This window comes from Schistocerca piceifrons, chromosome 3 (assembly GCF_021461385.2).
Source record: "Schistocerca piceifrons isolate TAMUIC-IGC-003096 chromosome 3, iqSchPice1.1, whole genome shotgun sequence".
In the NCBI taxonomy this organism is placed as follows: Eukaryota; Metazoa; Arthropoda; class Insecta; order Orthoptera; family Acrididae; genus Schistocerca; species Schistocerca piceifrons.
In genome coordinates this window covers 209,721,210-209,741,027 of record NC_060140.1, presented here as the reverse complement: position 1 = coordinate 209,741,027, position 19,818 = coordinate 209,721,210, and the positions used below count along the sequence as shown (strand labels likewise).

The following is a 19,818-nucleotide window of genomic DNA, read 5'->3' as shown; positions in this document are numbered from 1 at the left end:
CCAGCATCTCTACGATCGTCTCCATGGGAGAATAGCAGCCTGCATTGCTGCGAAAGGTGGATATACACTGTACTAGTGCCGACATTGTGCATGCTCTGTTGCCTGTGTCTATGTGCCTGTGGTTCTGTCAGTGTGATCATGTGATGTATCTGACCCCAGGAATGTGTCAATAAAGTTTCCCCTTCCTGGAACAATGAATTCACGGTGTTCTTATTTCAATTTCCAGGAGTGTAAAATGAAACATTCAATAAACATGTAATTATTGTTTCATTGCTTTAAGTACTTTAGCCTTTTATCATGTATTATTCGAAAGTGGACGTGAAGATGTTGAGAACGTGATTACTCACTTCTAACTCAAACGTTCAGAAGCAGACTTGTAGATCCCATTTCCAAGGTGAACAGTAACTGTGACGATAAACATAATACCGCCTGACACGAAGTAGCCAGAAAGTGCACGGTATATACGAGCACCTGAAAATACTTTTATGTTTTCTTTTCCTTCATTGTTGTTACAAAGAATCTCGGTGTGATAGCAGGAGGGTATGTGGCGACGAGGAAAACACTGCAGTAAACCAGTAAGCAGAGCAAATGTGTGTGAAGTTTACGAGCAGGAGGTGACCGCGAAGAATTATCTACAGCAGTATAGATAAGGCTCCACTGTACGGCTAGCTAGTTAGTTTCTTATCGCTGCTCCATGTTACGAGAGGTATCCAGAAGGTAAGTTCCCATCGATCGCGAACAGACAACCACAGTGAAAATGCGACGAAGCTTTGCGGAGATGCGTGGGGCAGTGTCTGTAGTATGATTTCGATTGCGTCACGTCGCTCATTTCAGTTATGAGCACACAGTGACCACGTATAGATACCTAGAAAATAGTGCCCCCTGTCAGGTACGGGTGCCTACTGAGAGATTTAGCTTAATTTTATGCAACCCCACATAACATAACTGTCATGCATTTCCTTCCTTATGACAGTTCTCGGCCGCACACAGCAAGGGCAATGAAGACACTTCTGCAGATTTTCGATGGGAACTGTTTGATCACGTACCATACAGCCCGGATTGGCTCCCTCTGATTTTCATCTCTGCTCACATGAACCGCTGGCAATGAAGACAACATTTTGGAACAGACAATGAGCTGCAGACCTGCATAGAGAAAGCTCAGGCAGCTGCCTTCTATGAGGAGGCTATTGGACAATGCTACAACGCTACGACAGAGGCCTGAGTCGGAGGGACGACTATGTAGAGAAGCAGGTGGAGAATGCAGCTACAAGTTGCAAATAACACTTTTTTTTAATTTCTCTGTGGTTTCCATTTCGCAACCAATCGGAGCTTACATTCTGGACAACCCTCGTATATCTCCTAATGTTTCTCCAAAGCACCGTTGAGATAGCCGATTTCACTAATACCCTCTATATCTGCTGCAGCAGTGTCGCGTCCCATCCAAATACAGCTTTCCTTGTGCGCTTACAGACCTGACAATGCAGGTCAAGACTTGAGCTACTTGTCAAGCCTCCGGCAGACTTTCTTGCAAGCCTCTACCAGTATTGTTGAAGACTACGTTGTGTTTTGGGGAAAATGGCAAGCCAAATCAGAGTAAAAATTTACCGCAAGGATCCCTGAGACTTTTGAGACGCTTGTAAGTCTTTACTGAGGTGTCGCCAGCTTTTTTGGCACACATGCACATTGCTCATCCAAATGTCAGCCGCCAAGTGGTAGACAGGCCCTCACAGTTCTCGAGACTGCTGATTTTGGTAGCGTTCCCTTGCTCGCTAAGACTGTGTGACGTTATCACTCGTTAAAAGTGTCTCTATTCATTATAGGTTGTCGCTTTCGGAGAAATTTTTTTACGTCTTAGGTTTCCCTGCCTTCTTTATGGAAAAGCCAGTGGCGGCTATATAAATACTTGAAGTCAAAAGGGCGCTGGCGGCACATTGCTTGCGAGTCTGTCTTTGGCCTCTCTCCTGATAGGGGCGCTTGATCCTGCGCCTACTATTAATCTTCCTGCTACATCTCTCCCAACTGCTTTGCTGGTGACAGATTACGCCAGCACAGTACCAACTAGAAATTTTTTTTGTAAGCCATCTTGTATCCTCCTGTGGTCGCTCAACATCGACACTCTTCCAAACGCCACACTGTCAGCAGCAAACAGCCGCACGTTGCTGCACACTCTGCCCATCAGGTCATTTATGTATGTCTTATATACATTACAGCCAACGGCCTTGCCGCAAAGTTGACACCGTGTCCTGCCAGATCACTGAAGTTACGCGCTGTCTGGCTGAGCTGGCACTTGGATGGGTGACCATCCGGTCTGCCGAGTGCTGTTGGCAAGTGGGGTACACTCACCCCTTTTGAGGCAAACTGAAGAGCTGATACTTGATTGAAAATGGCTCCAACGGTCTCGCAAGCTGACATATGGTTGGGAGAGCAGTGTGCTGACCACATGCCCCGCCATATCTGCATCCAGTGACGCCTGTGGTCTGAGGATGACACGCCGGCCGGTCGGTACCGTTGGGCCTTCATGGCTGTTTCGATGGAGTTTAGTTTTTTATATACTTTACAAAAGCGAAAGGTTGTGTGTGTGTGTGTGTGTGTGTGTGTGTGTGTGTGTGTTACTTCTTCATCGGAAATGGCTGAACGAATTTGGATGAAATTCGGTATGGAGATTGGTTATACTCTGAGTTAACACACAGGCTACCTTATACAGTATACAGTGAAAAAGAAGTGTCGCCCACGAAGTGCGAATATCCATACTTACTCCATCCAGTACTTGAGAATAAGAGCACTTTATGACTTACAACAACTTTAGATATAATATCAAACTTGTATAAAACTGTTTCTCGAACCTTCACAAAATGATGAAAGGAAAAAAGTTTATCGCTTACCACATTTTCGCTGTCCATGCAGTACACTGCCGCATGTATCATTTCTTGCTTCTTTACTACTATTCGCAACACATTTCACAGATTATACCCACATGCGTCGATGTGGGACATAGTTCAGGAGATATGACATCAACTACTGAGATGCGTTAAAAACTTCCGCATAATGCATGACGTTAATTTTATTTAAAAATAAATATGAACCGTCACAACCGCAATACTCTTTTTTTATATGAGGTTACCAGTTTCGGTCTGTTTTATACCATCTTCAGATCTTGCACCATAATGATAGATGGTGGCTGTGAACAGAGCAGACGCTACACCTCCACGAACGCTTACTAGATGTGTAGCCTGGACTGGCAGGCTACACCTCTAGTTAGCGTTCGTGGAGGTGTAGTGTCTGCTCTGTTCAGAGCCACCATCTACCATCATGATGGTCTAAAACAGACCGAAACCGGTAACGTTAAACAAAAGAAAGGTTGTAGAAAAATTTCCGCTACCAGTCACAATGAAAGGTTATTTATTCGTCACACGACCGGTTTCGGGCTTGCGCCCATCTTCAGGTGTTTATACTTTCATGTACACGTTCATATGCTGGAGATCAATGAAGATGAAGCATCATTATTATAGTTACGCTGTGGTGACAGTTTTTCCACTTAGTTATACTGTTATACTGTTATTTTCACGTCCATATTTCAGTTTTATAAAGTTTAGCTGCATATTTCACTATTACGATGTGCACTGGTGAAATGCTTCATCTTTATTGATCTCCAGCACATAAACATGTACATGAATGTATACACACCTGAAGATGGGCGCAAGCCCGAAACCGGTCGTGTGAAAAATAAATAACCTTTTATTGTGACTGGTAGCGGAAATTTTTCTACACCCTATAAAGGAACAGTCACGAAGTTCAACAGCATCCACTATGGATAAAATTCATTACAAAAAAGGTTGTTTCGGCTGTGACTGTTGATATTCGTTTTTAAGAATAAATAAACCGCTGCACTCCAGCGAAACACGTTCTCAAGAATCGCAGTTGTAATTTATTACTTCTTTGCTAGTAACTTTATTCACAACGCATTTCACAGACAGTAGGTAGGTACATATACCACTAGCTGTACGTGCAAAATCATATTGTGCGACACGTAGTTCAGGAGATACGGCATCACAAACATTGACCTGTGCGAAAAAGAAACAGGAGGGCGAAATTCGATAGAGATTCAGTGAAATCTGTCTATAAATAGGTGTGGAATATATTAATACATGTAAAATGTATTTGAGATGTGCATACACAGGCAAAGCCACAGACAATAAGCTCGTCCTGAATCCCTGAAACACATTGAACCAAATTTGGTATACATATTAGTTACCATCTAGAAAGAAGTATTGTGGGGAGAAGAACCACCAGCCTCGCATTAGGGCGGGGGTTATATCGTGTTGAGAGAATGGGGGAGGACGAGATGGGCAGAGAGGGGGAGGAGTAAATGAAGAGAGAAAAGGAAGAGGAGGAGTCGGAGAGGAGAGAGGGGAGAAAGGAGGAGATTGACAGAGAAGGGAAAGAGTAGGGGATGGACGGAGCGAGGAGGGAGAAGATGTACAGAGAGCGGGGGTGGACGATATGGACGGAGAGAGGGGATGGACGAGATGGACAGAGAGAGGGCGGAAGGAGGAGATCGAGTAATAGAAGATTGGAATAAGTTCATACCTGTCATTATTTTCATAAATAACCGTTTAATCGCGTTAACACCGCGGCACGGAGGTAGTAGAGAATAAACGAGGTGCAATCGTACTTTCATGGGGCTCTCCTGACAGAACCCTTGTCTCTACTGAACACATGTTATCGAGGACAACGTTCTGGATTCTATTACGTAAAACGTATTCGAGTCACTCACATAACATGGCAGCCTATTTCGTATGCTCGTACCTTCGTCAACAGTCTGCAGTGGAGCACCGTGTCAAATGCTTTCCGTACATCTAGAAGTGTGGTATCCGCCTGTAGTCCTACATCCATGATTCGGAGAATATCAGGTGAGAAAAGGACAAGCTGAGTTTCGCACGAGCGATTCATTCTAAATCCGTGCTGGTCTGTGGACAGAAGCTTTTCTGTACTGTGAAGAACGAAAACAAACACCGCATATCTACATCTACAATACATGGATTCTCTGCCAATCACATTTAAGTGCCTGGCAGAGGGTTCATCGACCCACCTTCACAATTCTCTATTATTCCAATCTCGTACAGCGCACGGGAAGACTAACGCCTACATCTTTCCACACGAGCTCTGATTTCCATTATTTTACCGTGGTGATCGTTACTCCCTATGTAGGTCGGTGTCAACAAAATATTTTCGCATTCGGAGGAGGAAGTTGTTGATTGGAATTTCGTGAGAAGATTCCGTCGCAATGTAAAACGCCTTCCTTTTAATGGTTTCCAGCCCAAATCCTGTATCATTTCTGTGACACTCGATCCCATATTTCGCGATAATACAAAACGTGCTGCCTTTCTTTGAACTTTTTCCATGTACTCCGCCAGTCCTATCTGAGGCAGTCTCCTTAGTAGGTCTGTTACATTTTCAAAGTGTCCTGCCAATAAAACGCAGCCTTTGGTTAGCCTTCCCCACAACATTTTATATGTGTTCTTTCCAATTTAAGTTGTTCGTAATTGTAATACCTAGGTATTTAGTTGAATTTAAGGCTTTTAGATTAGACTGATTTATCGTATAACCGAAGTTTAACGAGCTCCTTTTAGCACTCATGTGGATGAAATCACACTTTTCGTTATTTAGGGTCAACTGCCAGTTTTCGCGCCATTCGAACAGATCTTGAAGGCCCAGCTGCACCGACCGGCCGCCGTGTCATCCTCAGACCTTAGGCGTCACTGGATACGGATACGGACGGGCACGTGACGACCACACCACTCTCCTGGCCGTATGTCAGTTTCCGAGACCGGAGCCGCTACTTCTCAATCAAGTAGCTCCTCAGTTTGCCTCACAAGGGCTGAGTGCACCCCGCTTGCCAACAGCACTCGGCAGACCCAGAGGATGACCCATCCAAATGCTAGCCAAGCCCGACAGCGTTTAACTTCGGTGATCTGACGGGAACCGGTGCTACAATTGGGACAAGGCCGTTGGCGTGTTATGAAGAAATGTTATGACTTATCAGCGTATACATGGTACATAGAAAAACCCTTAGAGCACTGGTAAACTGTTGGGTCAGAAACCTGAAATTTGACTGTAGATACTGAAATTCATCACACGACATTATGAATGTTAAAGAGATGTTAAACAAATTCCAGTGGCAGGCGCTACAAGAGAGGCACTGTACATCACGGAGAGGTTTACTACTGAAATTTTTAGATAGTACGTTCCGGAAAGAGTCAGACAACATAATACTGCCCACCACATACGTCTCGCGAATAGCTACGATGAAAAATTCGAGAAATTAGAGCTAACACAGAGGTTTAGCGACAATCATTCGTCACGCGCGCAATTCGTGAGTGAAACATACGACTGAACAGAGCTCAGAATTTATTTTTATCGCCCGAGCCCTAGGAATTGATACAACGGTACTGTCCCATACATGTAATGAACGTTGGCCGTACTGAACTGTTACAATCGTAGCAGTCTGTGGATTCGTTCAATGTTTACAGCCATGCCTACTTGAAAATCTCTGAAGCAGTACTTTAGTTGTGGTCGCACTAGAGCCGTTTACCTATTTCCATTGCACTGCACTTTCCCATACCCTTCTAAAAATCTGTCCATCATTCGCCTTCCCTAATTATGAGAGGCCGTGGATGATACGTAAAACTACTCCTCTGCGCCCGTCAATTGACGGAATTGCTTAGAGGGCACCACAATTAGTCACGTGATGCCGATTGCGTGATTATCTCTGGATGGCGCCATCGTTCTCGATTAAAAGTAATCAATCGTTATTTTGTTGCCACGAAGTCGACATCCATGTTTTATCTTTTTTGTTAAGATTATTAAGGTGTTTGTAAATCGTTACGGCCTATCTACAAATGCGCGCATGATAATGCACTGTCTTTGCTAAAACGACCATCTCACTGTATTTTACTTTGTGGTTTCCAGCTCAAAAAACAGGTTCTGTTACGGCCGATTTGTCAGTTATGTCCCAGGCGACAGCTCATTTTGTGCTCGACTAAGTTGGTGTTAAGACTTCTTTTCGTGATGCCCATGATTATGTGCAATTTTACATACTCCAGGTGCCGTTAGTGCATATCGTACATCTCCTGCCGTTCATAAGCATTCATTAAATTACTTGGTGATGCCCTCTATGCAGCAGCATCTATTCAGGAGCCCCTCGAGCCTTTAACTCAGCAGCCGTTTATCGTCCGAAGATGACTGCAGCAATCGAAGACGAAACGTCAGGGTATAGTTCAACTCACACATACCGTCCGGAGCCTCTCAGGCCGGACATTTTAACTGAAGTAAACGCCAGTCATGAAAGCCAACAATATTTGTCCCATCTCACCTGGTTTTTAATGTTGACCCCCCAGTCCCAGAAGCTCCGGGAGTTTACCAATAGTCTTGTAATCGGGTAATGTCCGATTCCTTCTTTTGTTATAGACATTATGCTACATAAATCCATCGCTATACCTAGCGGAAATTTTTTCCAAGTTTATCTGTATTTGCTTGCGATAGTACAACAATAATACTATTCTGTAGACAGAAGCATCTCCAGCAAATAATATAGCCGTGTTGATAGCCCTATCTGATGACCCCGTTTTTTATGCCAATTAAGAACTTTGTGTTATTTATCTTTGGGGTAGTATGATCTTGACTTTTGTTTCTGTTGAGCGATCGCTACCAAGTATAGCACGTTTAATGTACAGGGTGTTTATAAATGAATATCGGTGTTTTAAGCTTTATAATATTTATTATATTAAACTTACAGTTATAAATGATATGTCAAATGAAAGATCAACTCAAACAGTTTTACCAAGAACCTTATAAATCTTCAATGTGAGCACCATTTGTCACACGGCACACATCAAGTCTATAGCCGAGTTCTTCCCAAACGTTGATAAGTGTGTCTTCAATGATTGTAGCAACAGCTGCTTCAATCCATTTTCTTAATTCAGGGAGGTCTGCTGGTAGCGGAGGCACGTACAGACGATCCTTGATGAAGTCCCTAAGCAAAAAATCGCATGGCGTTAGGTCGGGTGAACGTGGAGGCCATGCAAAGCAAGCGCTGTCATCGGGCCCCTTGCGGCCTACCCAGCGCTTGGGTACAGTGAAGTTCAACTAATCGCGTACTTCGCTATGCATCTATATACATTTATAAGCTTCTTGGTAAAACTGTTTGAGTTGCTCTTTCATTTGACATATCATTGATAACTGTAAGTTTAATGTAATAAATATTATAAAGCGTTAAAACTCCTATATTCATTTATAAACACCCTGTATTAGACAAAAACCCTTCGAGCGAATCACATTTCTGTAAGGAGGCTCCGTATGATTGTATGCCGGTTATCATTCGACACTGAGATTGACGTCTACTTGTTATTTATTTTAATTCGGGGATATTTCCAGAGCTTCACTAGCAAACCCAAAATCTACGACCTCCCGTGGATTTACTTATCTTGTCTTGTAATCGTTTGTTGGGCATGGTTGCAGATCGACAACTTCAGATGTGTATCTGAGGTAAACTTTTAGCGTTATAAATGACAAACAGACACTTCGAATAATCACTGTTCTGTTCATAAACAACAAGAAGTCTAGTCACTGGAATATCGATTCCCGCCCGGGTTGGGGATTTTCACTGCCCGGGTGGTGTTCGCGTTGTCCTCATCATTCATGAAAAAGTGGCGAGACTGGATTGTGTTCAGACTGGGAATGTTTACGGGCGCTGATGACCGCGCAATTGAGCGCTCCACAAACCAAACATCATCATTATCATCATCATCATTCAATCTAAGGAAAAATAGTGTAGCGCCATCTTGGAATCTCATCCACATCGGTCGTCTGGTAAAGTATCTTCCAAGACTTTCACCGCAACAACTGCAGACGCATGTGCCGTTGTTAAAAAAGAACCTTCTTCAGGTTAGACTGCCGCCTTTTTTCTAGGGGCTAGTGACGTTATTCACATAACGTCAGACAAGCCCTACGTCAAAATTACGACGTGTCTTATGACTCAAATGAAGTATCGTGTAAATGTAAGTTACGCTGATGTCCATTTTTTTTTTTTTTTTGTTTCAGAGCATACAAAAGACACTAAGAATGGCTCACAAACTGCCCGTTGTGACCCGTACTATTTGTGGTTACATTGTCTTGAGTGAATCGGGGTGAAATAGGTCGAAAGGGATAAAAATATACAAAAACTAAAATGAAACAGGAAGTTCCAAAATAAAATACACTGAGATGGCAAAAGTCATGGGATAGTGATATGCGTATATGCAAATGGCGGTAGTATAGCGCACAGAAGGTATAAAAGACCACTGAATTGGTGCAGCTGTCATTTGCTCTCAGGAGAATCATGTGAAAAAGTTTCCGACGTGATTATCGCCGTACGACGGAAATTACCAGATTTTGAACGCGGAATGGTAGTTGGAGCTAGATGTGTGGGACATTCCAATTCGGAAATCGTTAGGGAATTCAATATTTCCAGGTCCACAGTGTCAAGGGTGTGCCGAGAATACCAAATTTAAGGCATTACCTCTCACCACGGACAACCCAGTGGCCCACAGCTTTCAGTTAACGACCGAGAGCAGCTTTTGCGTAGAGTTGCCAGTACCAACAGACAAGCAGCACTGCATGAAACAAGCGCAGAATGTGCGACATGCGGGGCTATGGCAGCAGACGACCGATGCGAGTGCCTTTCATAACAGCACGACATCGCCTCCAGCGCCTCTGCTGGGATCGTTAATCTGTTGGACCCAAGATGACTAGAAAACCGTGAGCTGGTCAGATGAGTCACAATTTCAGTTGGTGAGAGGTGTTGGTAGGAATATAGATGGCGCAGATCCCACGAAGCCACGGACTCAAGTTGTCCACAGAGCACTGTTTAAGCTGGCGTTGATTCCGTAATGGTGTGGGCTGTGTTTACTTGGAATGGACTGCGTCCACTGATCTGACTGAACCGGCCATTGAGTATTTGGAAATGGTTATGATGAGGCCGCTTGGAGACTATTTGCAGCCATTCATGGACTTCACATTCCCAAACAACGATGTCATTGCACTTTTCGCCATTGCTTTGAAGACCGTTCTCGACAATTCGAGTGAATTATTTGGCCATACAAATCACCCGACATCCATCCCATCGAACATATATGGGACATAATCGAAAGGACACTTCGTGCATAAAATCCTGCACCGTCAACATTAACGCAATTATGGACGGCTATGGAGACAACATGGCTCAATAATTCTGCAGAGGACTTCCAACGACTTGTTGAGTCGACGCTACGTTCAGCTAATGCACTACACTAGGGAAAAGGAGGACTGATACGATGTTAGAAGGTTTCTCATGATTTCGTCACCTCAGTGTATAACATAATGTTATCATGATGCGCAACACTAAGACAATAAAAACAACGCAACAGGATGGAACTGTCCAAATGGGACAGAAATCCATACAATTTCATTAAAAAATGGGTGATTTATTGGCCCTTATGCAAGCAGCTATTCGGCTTGGTATTGATCGATGGAGTTCTTAGATGTCCTCCGGAGGGATATCGTGCCACTTGGCGCGTTATCTCGTCGAAATACCGAGCTCTTTCGTAGTCCCTGGCCGTAATGCTCCAAACTTTCAAATGGGGGAATGATCCAGCGATCTCGCTGGCCAAGATAGGGTTTGGCAGATACAGAGACAAGCGGTTGAAACTCTCGCCGTGTCCGGCCGAGTATTATCTTGCTGAAATGTGAATCATGAGGGCCAAAACAACGGGGTGTAGAATATCGTCCAACTACTGCTGTGTTGCAATGGTGCCGCGGATGACAACCAAATACGCCCTGCTATGAAAATAAATGGCACTCCAGACCACCAGTGCTGGTTGTCGCGCCGCATGGTGGCGACAATCGGGTTGATAACGCACCGTTGTCCCGGAAGTATCCAAACACATCCTCGCTGGTCACTGGGGCCAGTTCGAAGCAGGACTCATCACTGAAGACAATTCCAGGGCGAAGACATGTCTGGAGAAGCCCCGGACAGCGGTGGGTTACCAACCAGACTATCGCGTGCCATATGGCCCGACAACAAGGTGCGAATGGCTGGAGTACCATGAGTTTTCATAGCAGGACCACCCGCGGCACCCTTACGACACATCGACGATACTCAACGCCCCATTTTGTTGCCTTTTATGGCTATCCGTTCTGAGCTCACATTTCAACAAGATAATGCCCGTCCGCATACGGCGAGAAATTCTGCTGATTGTCTTAGTGCTTGCCAAACCCTACCTTGGCTAGCAAGTTCGCCGGGCGTCTCCCGAACTGAGAACGCTCGGGGAATTATGAGCACGGTCTTCCAACCAGCTAGGGATTTTGACCATGTGGCTCCCTACTTGGACAGAATCTGCCACGATATGACTCAATAGGACATCTGACAGCACTGTCAATCAATGTCAAGCCGAATACATGCTTGCATAAGGGTCAGAGGTGGACCAACTTGCTACTGAAAAGCTCTATTTTTGATACTCTTTCTCTTGAATAACTCATCCAGTTTTTCTTCAATTATAATCATTTGCTTGACTGTACAGGTACTTCACATCTACAGATTCCTGTTCCACAGATTCCGTTTAGTCAGAGGGTTACGAAACTGTGATTCTATTTCGTCTAGGCAAAGTATTATGAAAGTTATTGATATATCTTCATCGATGTCTTAGTTAATAAGCCGCAATTTAAACATTGTCTGTTAAGTGAAACTAGTTGTCAGAAGCGTAGACCTTCTACTTCGAATGAAATACAGAGAAACCAATAACCACACGAAGAAAGTTGGTGAAGTAATTGTAAGTAAAAGCATCAATATGAAAAAGAGCTGAGAATTTCAAGCAGTTTTCTATGTCTGTTACATTACATCAGAACCAACTTTTACTAACAAGGGGACCATCTATACTGTAAATCACGGATTTTGATGCACTTCAAATATGTTGTAGAGGCACTTAGCCTGAGTACCTGGCTATCCGGTTTTTTAGCGACGGGCCTTGGTTTTTGAGAAAATCGATTTTGAATTTCATTGCCCGCTTTGTATACGCGTAACATTACATCTGTGCCGAGAAGTTCAGCGTAGCGTTGCGGTGAAGGCTCACGGCTACCGCGCTGGAGGTGCCGTGTTCGAATTCTGCTCCCATATGTTTTTTAAGTATGTAAGAACCGTCCGGAAAATTTGACCCTCACGTTCAAAAACGAGTAAACGAATTAACTGGGAAATACAGAAATGTAGTCGCGTCCTGCCCGAAATCCGAGAAGTTCACGAAACTCGTGTACGAAGAATTTTTGCGTTCTGTAATTCTTCCGTATGCGAGATAGAAAAAATGCGCGTGGTCCTGCGAAAAATTGTGCTTCGGTTGTTTCTATGATAAGTATGACCCACAATATTGTTCTGGCACATCAAGCAATGTGGACGATGAAAAATAAAATTTTGTAATATTGTATGACAGAAAAAATTAATAACTGAATACATCTTTACAATCTGGCACGCCTTAAACTGTATTGATATTCTTTGAAATAAAAATGAAAAAACAAAAGAAAAATACACAAGCAGGATTCAAACACGGTACCTCCAGCACGGCAGTTATGAACCTTTAACGCTGCGCTACGCAGACTCGCTCGGAGCACGTGTAATGTTACAGGTATACACACCACGTAATGAACTTCAAAATCGATTTTCTCAAAAACCAAGGCACGTCGCTGAAAAACCGGATATCCAGGTACTCAGGGGAAATGCCTCTACAACACATTTGAAGCGCATCAAAATCCGTGATTTACAGTATGGAGGGTCCCCTTGTAAGTAGAATTTAGGGTATGACTAACAGAGCCGTTCTCCTCTAAAGCAGTCGGTTTGGAATAGATCAACTGGTCGAAGTTGGTCTCAGATTTATGAAAAGCGAGTTATACTACCAGACACACAGTCCGCCCCCGGTAGCTGAGTGGTCAGCGTGACAGAACGTCAATCTTAAGGGCCCGGGTTAAATTCTCAGCTGGGTCTGAGATTTTCTCCGCTCAGGGACTGGATGTTGTGTCGTCCGAATCATCATCATTTCATCCCCATCGACGTACAAGTCGCCGAAGTGGCGTCAAATCGAAAGACTTGCACCCGGCGAACGGTCTATCCGACGGGAGGCCCTAGCCACGCGACATTTATTTACCAGACACACAGTCAGACGCCCTTCCGAAATTTAGGAAGACGTAATCTATATGCTCAGCTCTACAGGGGTTGGCTAAAAATAAGGAAACACCGTGGGAAATGTGTGATGAACAACAGTACAGATGCTAGCCGAGCCAAAAAGTTGCGCTGTTGTGTCTGGCCATGAAAGGTACCTGTGTAACACCCTGAATACGCTGCAAGAGTCTGTCGCACTCAAAAAAGCGTTCTGGGTAGTTGTGAGTGTGTTATGTCGGAGCTAAGTGAATTCGAACGCGGACTGACTGTTGGGACTCGTGTGGTAGGTACTTACTTAACCAAGGTGGATGAAGTGTTTGGTATCTGAAGAGGCACAGTATCGAATATTTATACCGAACACAAGGAAAGTGGAAAATCGTCATCCGCTAAACCTTAACGTGTGCGATGAATATTCGTGACAGACAGTCACTAAAGAGTATTTGACAAAAAAAAAAGGCTCGATAGCTGAAAAATTCACTGAAGAACCCAACGTCCCACTCCCAAATCCTACCAGCGCCAAAACGACACAAATAGAGCTCCAGAAACTTGGAACTCCTGAGAGAGCTTGACTTCCAGAACCACTCATCAGCGATGTAAATACGCGTGACACGAACATGTGGCGCCGAAGCCGTAAAACCTGGACTCTGGAGCAATGGAACGAAGTCATATGGTCGGGAGGGGACTGATGACCATAGACGTTACGTCCCATAGTGCTCAGAGCCAGCCATCATTTGGTCGGATGATTCTTGCTGGCCGTTGTGGCCGAGCGGTTCTAGGCGCTTCAGTCCGGAACCGCGCTGCTGCTACGGTCGCAGGTTCGAATCCTGCCTCGAGCATGGATGCGTGTGATGTCCTTAGTTAGGTTTAAGTAGTTCTAAGTTCTAGGGGACTGATGACCTCAGATGTTAAGTCCAATGGTGCTTAGAGCTATTTGAACCATTTCGGATGATTCTTGCTGCACACTGTTCCCAACTTCCACCCGAATGTACGTCCCAAGACGGAAATTTGGTGGGAGTTCTGTGACGATTTGGACAGAAATGTAGTGATATTCCGTGTGTCATATGGTTACTTTGGAAGGTCGTATGGCTTCCAAGAATGATCAGGTCCATCCCAAGGTGCAATATTTGTTCCAAACGGCGGTTGCTATGACGCAAGACGACAGATCTCCCGTTCATACAGCTCGTATTGTTCAGAACTGGTTTTGTGAGCACGAAGATAAATTTTCGCATCTCTCCTGGCCACCATAGTCACCAGATTTCAATATTAGTTAGGATTTGTGGTCTAATTTGGAAAGAGGTGTGAGTGGTTGCTATCCATGTCCATCATCATTATCTGAATTTGCTACAATTTTGCGGGAATAATGGTATAATATTACCTTTTAAACAATACAGGACCTGTGTTATCCCTTCAGAGGTGACTGGAAGCTGTTTTGAATGCCCACGGGCTTCCTGCACTGTATGAGGCGCGGTAAAGTGTTGTATTTTGATAGTCCCATATTTTTATCCAACCCCCTTAACTACAGGATACAAGATGTGGGAGTAAAGCAAGCGGCATTTTGCTCAGCTTACTTAAGGGGAGGTTTATCTTTTGGTTCAAAAAATCGATTTTTTTTAAATTGCATTTTTGGATCCATAAAAGTGTTTAGAATCCACTCCTGAAACGGTTTTTCCGAATAAGGAAGGGAAGTGTTTGTTATTCGCGGTTGAACAAAAAAATGCATTTGCCTGTAATCGGCCTTTTTCGCGCACGAGTTTTTTTTCTCTCGGAGGACGAGTTATTGTACCGGTGCTTGGGAGGAAACACACAAAATTCAAATAAAAGTTTGAACACGTGTTTTTGGAAGTTAGCCCCCAAACATTTGCGTTCTGGCTCGAAGACTGTGGAGATTGCGACTTTCCTGGCAGCGAACAGCTTCAACGAAGGGTATTCTGCAATTCTGAAGACCATGACAACGATGGACCTCACCCTGGGACTCTATTCGACGCAGTTCACCGAGCATTCGGAGAACCACCGGATTCAAGCGGCCGAAAACCGCTTGTCACCGGCAGTACGAGAGGCTCTGGAGCAGCGCAGGATGGCCCAGATCGAGCAGGACGCCTTCTATGAGGAAGAGGAAGGACTAGGTTCTGGACGCGGAATAGCAGATTGAACATCAGTTGCATAATATTGCATTTATATGTAGTCAAAACTTCAAACGCGTTTTTCTCGAAATGACTTTTTTTTATCGCGCGGTATGGTGACTTCAAATCTACTGAACCTATTGGCATGACTCATTGTTTCCGACGAAGCTAACTAAATTGTCTAGGAGTTGTACAACTTTTATTCCGATCCATCAACTATAAATATTTTTAATTGGCCGACGAAGTCGAAAAATCCATGAAAAACACCCTATTTTTTTTCAAATGGCCGCCATCTTGTTTCCTATGGTCCAAATAACTTACGCGAGGTACAGTTCGTAAAGAATCTTATATACTTCGCAAACGTCAACTCAATTTTTATTTCAGACAAGTGGGCTGACCTGTGACATACCGCGCGTGGTGGTCTACATCGAAACTTTGTTTCGTTCCGACGGCACATCTTCCTTTGCTCTTCGACATTTCCGGTCGAAAAAATTCCAATTTGTAGAGGAAATATCATTAAACATTTTGACGAAATTTGACATTGATATCTATAAGACACCCCGAGAAAAAGATTCTCAAAGAACATGCTTTTTTCGGATCGAAGATAGTAAAATCGCATTTATTCTGTCAGAGACGCTTCTTTTTCTGCAGGTAGTCATAATGATCGTTCGAGCTTTAACTGTTCTCTAGAGTCCCACAACAGACGGGCGTCGGCGATAACGGTCTGTAATTCAGTTTCTTTCAGTCTTCTTGCAAACACGTGTGACACACGCTTTAATCCACACAAGATCGATTACACATTGCACGTGAGATCTTTGATAAATATGAGCTAGTAAAGGAGTTTATCCAGCTGCGTATTCAATTTCAAATGTAATACATTGACGGAAAATATCACAACACCAAGAAGGAGTTGTGCGACATAAACGAAAGTTGGTAGGCATGATTCTACATCGTAAATATGATCACTATTCAAATTTCGTACCAGTTGCGTAAGAGGATGCAGATCAGGTTTACTTTAAATACACGTTGCAACGGTCGTGAGCATTTGTTACCTATGAGATTGCACGTGGTGAGCTGATGTTAATCAAGAATGCCTTAAAGAAAGACGCCGTTACCAACCCCTCACTGAGTTTGAACAAGGTCGTGTAATACGTCTACGAGAAGTTGGATGTTCCTTCTGCGATACTGCAGCAAAACGTGGCAGGATTGTAGTCACTGTCCATCATTGCTGGCGGCAGTGGTCACGAGAATGTACGGTAGAAAGAAGACCCGCCTCCAGACGGCAACGTGGCACTAGAGAGAGGGAAGACTATCGTGTTTGGCGTACGGCTCTGCCGTATCGCACTGCATCTGCAGCAGCAATTTGAGCAGCGGTTGGCACCGTAGTGATATAACGAACTGTTACAAATCGGTTACTTCAAGGACAGCTACGAGACAGACGCCCTGTAGCGAGCATTCCACTGATTCTACTCTGTAGGAATCAACGAGGATTCCGGAAACAGCAATCGTGTGAGACCCAACTCGCTTTATTTGTTCACGAGACCCAAAAAATATTAGATACAGGCTCCCAGGAAGATGCCATTTACCTTGACTTCCGGAAGGCGTTCGATACAGTTCCGCACTGTCGCTTGATAAACAAAGTGAGAGCCTACGGAATATCAGACCAGCTGTGTGGCTGGATTGAAGAGTTTTTAGCAAACAGAACGCAGCATGTTATACTCAATGGAGAGACGTCTACAGACATTAAAGTAACCTCTAGCGTACCACAGGGGAGTGTTACGGGACCACTGCTTTTCACAATACAAACAGACTGTTACAAAAAGGTACGGCCAAACTTTCAGGAAACATTCCTCACACACAAAGAAAGAAAATATGTTATGTGGACATGTGTCCGGAAACGCTTACTTTCCATGTTAGAGCTCATTTTATTACTTCTCTTCAAATCACATTAATCATGGACTGGAAACACACAGCAACAGAACGTACCAGCGTGACTTCAAACACTTTGTTACAGGAAATGTTTAAAATGTCCTCGGTTAGCGAGAATACATGCATCCATCCTCCGTCGCATGGAATCCCTGATGCGCTGATGTAGCCCTGGAGAATGGCGTATTGTATTGCAGCCGTCCACAATACGAGCACGAAGAGTCTCTACATTTGGTACCGGGGTTGCGTAGACAAGAGCTTTCAAATGCCCCCATAAATGAAAGTCAAGAGGGTTGAGGTCAGGAGAGCGTGGATGCCATGGAATTCGGTCCGCCTCTACCAATCCATCGGTCACCGAATCTGTTGTTCAGAAGCGTACGAACACTTCGACTGAAATGTGCAGGAGCTCCATCGTGCATGAACCACATGTTGTGTCGTACTTGTAAAGGCACATGTTCTAGCAGCACAGGTAGAGTATCCCGTATGAAATCATGATAACGTGCTGCATTGAGCGTAGGTGGACGAAACTAAAATGAGCTCTAACATGGAAATTAAGCGTTTCCGGACACATGTCCACATAACATCTTTTCTTTATTTGTGTGTGAGGAATGTTTCCTGAAAGTTTGGCCGTACCGTTTTGTAACACCCTGTATAAATGACCTAGTAGATAGTGTCGGAAGTTACCTGCGGCTTTTGCGGATGATGCTGTAGTATACAGAGATGTTGCAGCATTAGAAAATTGCAGAGAAATGCAGGAAGATCTGCAGCGGATAGGCACTTGGTGCTGGGGAGTGGCAACTCACCCTTAACATAGACAAATGTAATGTATTGCGAATACATAGAAAGAAGGATTCTTTATTGTATGATTATATGATAGCGGAACATACACTGGTAGCAGCTACTTCTGTAAAATATCTGGGAGTATGCGTACGGAATGATTTGAAGTGGAATGGTCATATAAAATTAATTGTTGGTAAGGCGGGTGCCAGGTTGAGATTCATTGGGAGAGTCCGTAGAACATGTAGTCCATCAACAAAGGAGGTGGCTTACAAAACACTCTTTCGGCCTATACTTGAGAATTGCTCATCAGTGTGGGATCCATACCAGGTCGGGTTGACAGAGGAGATAAGAAGATCCAAAGGAGCGGTGCGTTTCGTCACAGGGTTATTTGGTAAGCGTGATAGCGTTACGGAGATGTTTAGCAAGCTCAAGTGGCAGACTCTGCAAGAGAGGCGCTCTGCATCGCGGTGTAGCTTGCTGTCCAGGTTTCGAGAGGGTGCATTTCTCGATGAGGTATCGAATATATTGCTTCCCCCTACTTATACCTCCCGAGGAGATCACGAATGTAAAATTAGAGAGATTCGAGCGCGCACGGAGGTTTTCCGGCAGTCGTTCTTCCCGCAAACCATACGCGAGTGGAACAGGAAAGGGAGGTAATGACAGTGGCACGTAAAGTGCCCTCCGCCACACACTGTTGGGTGGCTTGCGGACTATAAATGTAGATGTAGATGTAGACCGCAAACCACCGCCATATGCGGCTTTAGTGGTGTCAAGCGAGAACTCATTGGATGGCAGGATGGAGATCGGTTGCATTTTCTGATGAAAGCTGGTCCTTCCTCGGTGCCAGTCATGGCTGTGTCTTCGTTAGAAAGAGGCCAGTCGAGGGCCTGCAACCAATCTGCTGAGTGCTAGACACACTGGACCTGTATCTGGATTTATCGTCTGAAGTGCGATTTTCTGTGACAGCAGTAGGCCTCTTCTAGTTATCCCACACATCCTGATTTCAGATTTGTGCATGTCTTGTGAGTCGACCATTTTTGGTGCCATTCATGGTCGGCATTTGCCTGAAGCGATTTAGGGAAATCACGGAAAACCTAAATCAGGAGGGCCGGACGCGGGATTGAACCGTCATCCTACCGAATGCGAGTCCAGTGTGCTAGCCACTGCGCCACCTCGCTCGGTGTCTCTGGAATGTCATCGGACGGCAACTTCATCGTTATCCACAACGGACATTAACCGCTCCTGTACTGTTCGACCAAGAGCAACAGGCATCGAACTCCATCCCACAAACTGACTTCCGACACCTGTACAACACGGCGTATGCACGTCGGCATGCCTGCATTCAGCATTCTGACGGTTGCATCTCAAATACTCTAATGCTTACCTCGAGTTTATATCATACAATCTTAAACACTTATACCTAGAAAATCTATTCCCGAAATTGCATTACTCTGCATTAATTATATTTTGGTGGTCCGATTTTTTCCGACATTTATACCGTCAGGGCCGGCCGTCTTGTTCGCTTTGATGAGTCATTATCTTCGAATATCGAAAGTGTTTATATCAGCATCTCACTTCTGTGAGTATTCTGTATCTAAAATTTCTGGCCTCTGTCTGCTACCTACAGTTGCGTCATCAGTCTAATCTACGATAAATTGGATGTAAGGTTTGGAGCCGTTCAATGACTTCAGATATGACCATAATTTCCAAGAATTTTCTCGTATATTTTTCGCCTAAATCTGATCGCAAAAATTATTGCTAACGTCATAGGACTTA

The 19,818-nt window shown here is 44.3% G+C and overlaps 1 protein-coding gene and 1 pseudogene across 3 annotated transcripts in view; one reads left to right on the top strand and one right to left on the bottom strand.

Annotated features, from left to right (window-relative positions):
- LOC124789309 overlaps positions 1 to 19,818 on the top strand; it is a 271,600-nt gene that overhangs the window by 101,203 nt on the left and 150,579 nt on the right. The window lies entirely within an intron of this gene.
- On the bottom strand, positions 5,895 to 6,013 carry LOC124790329 (annotated as a pseudogene).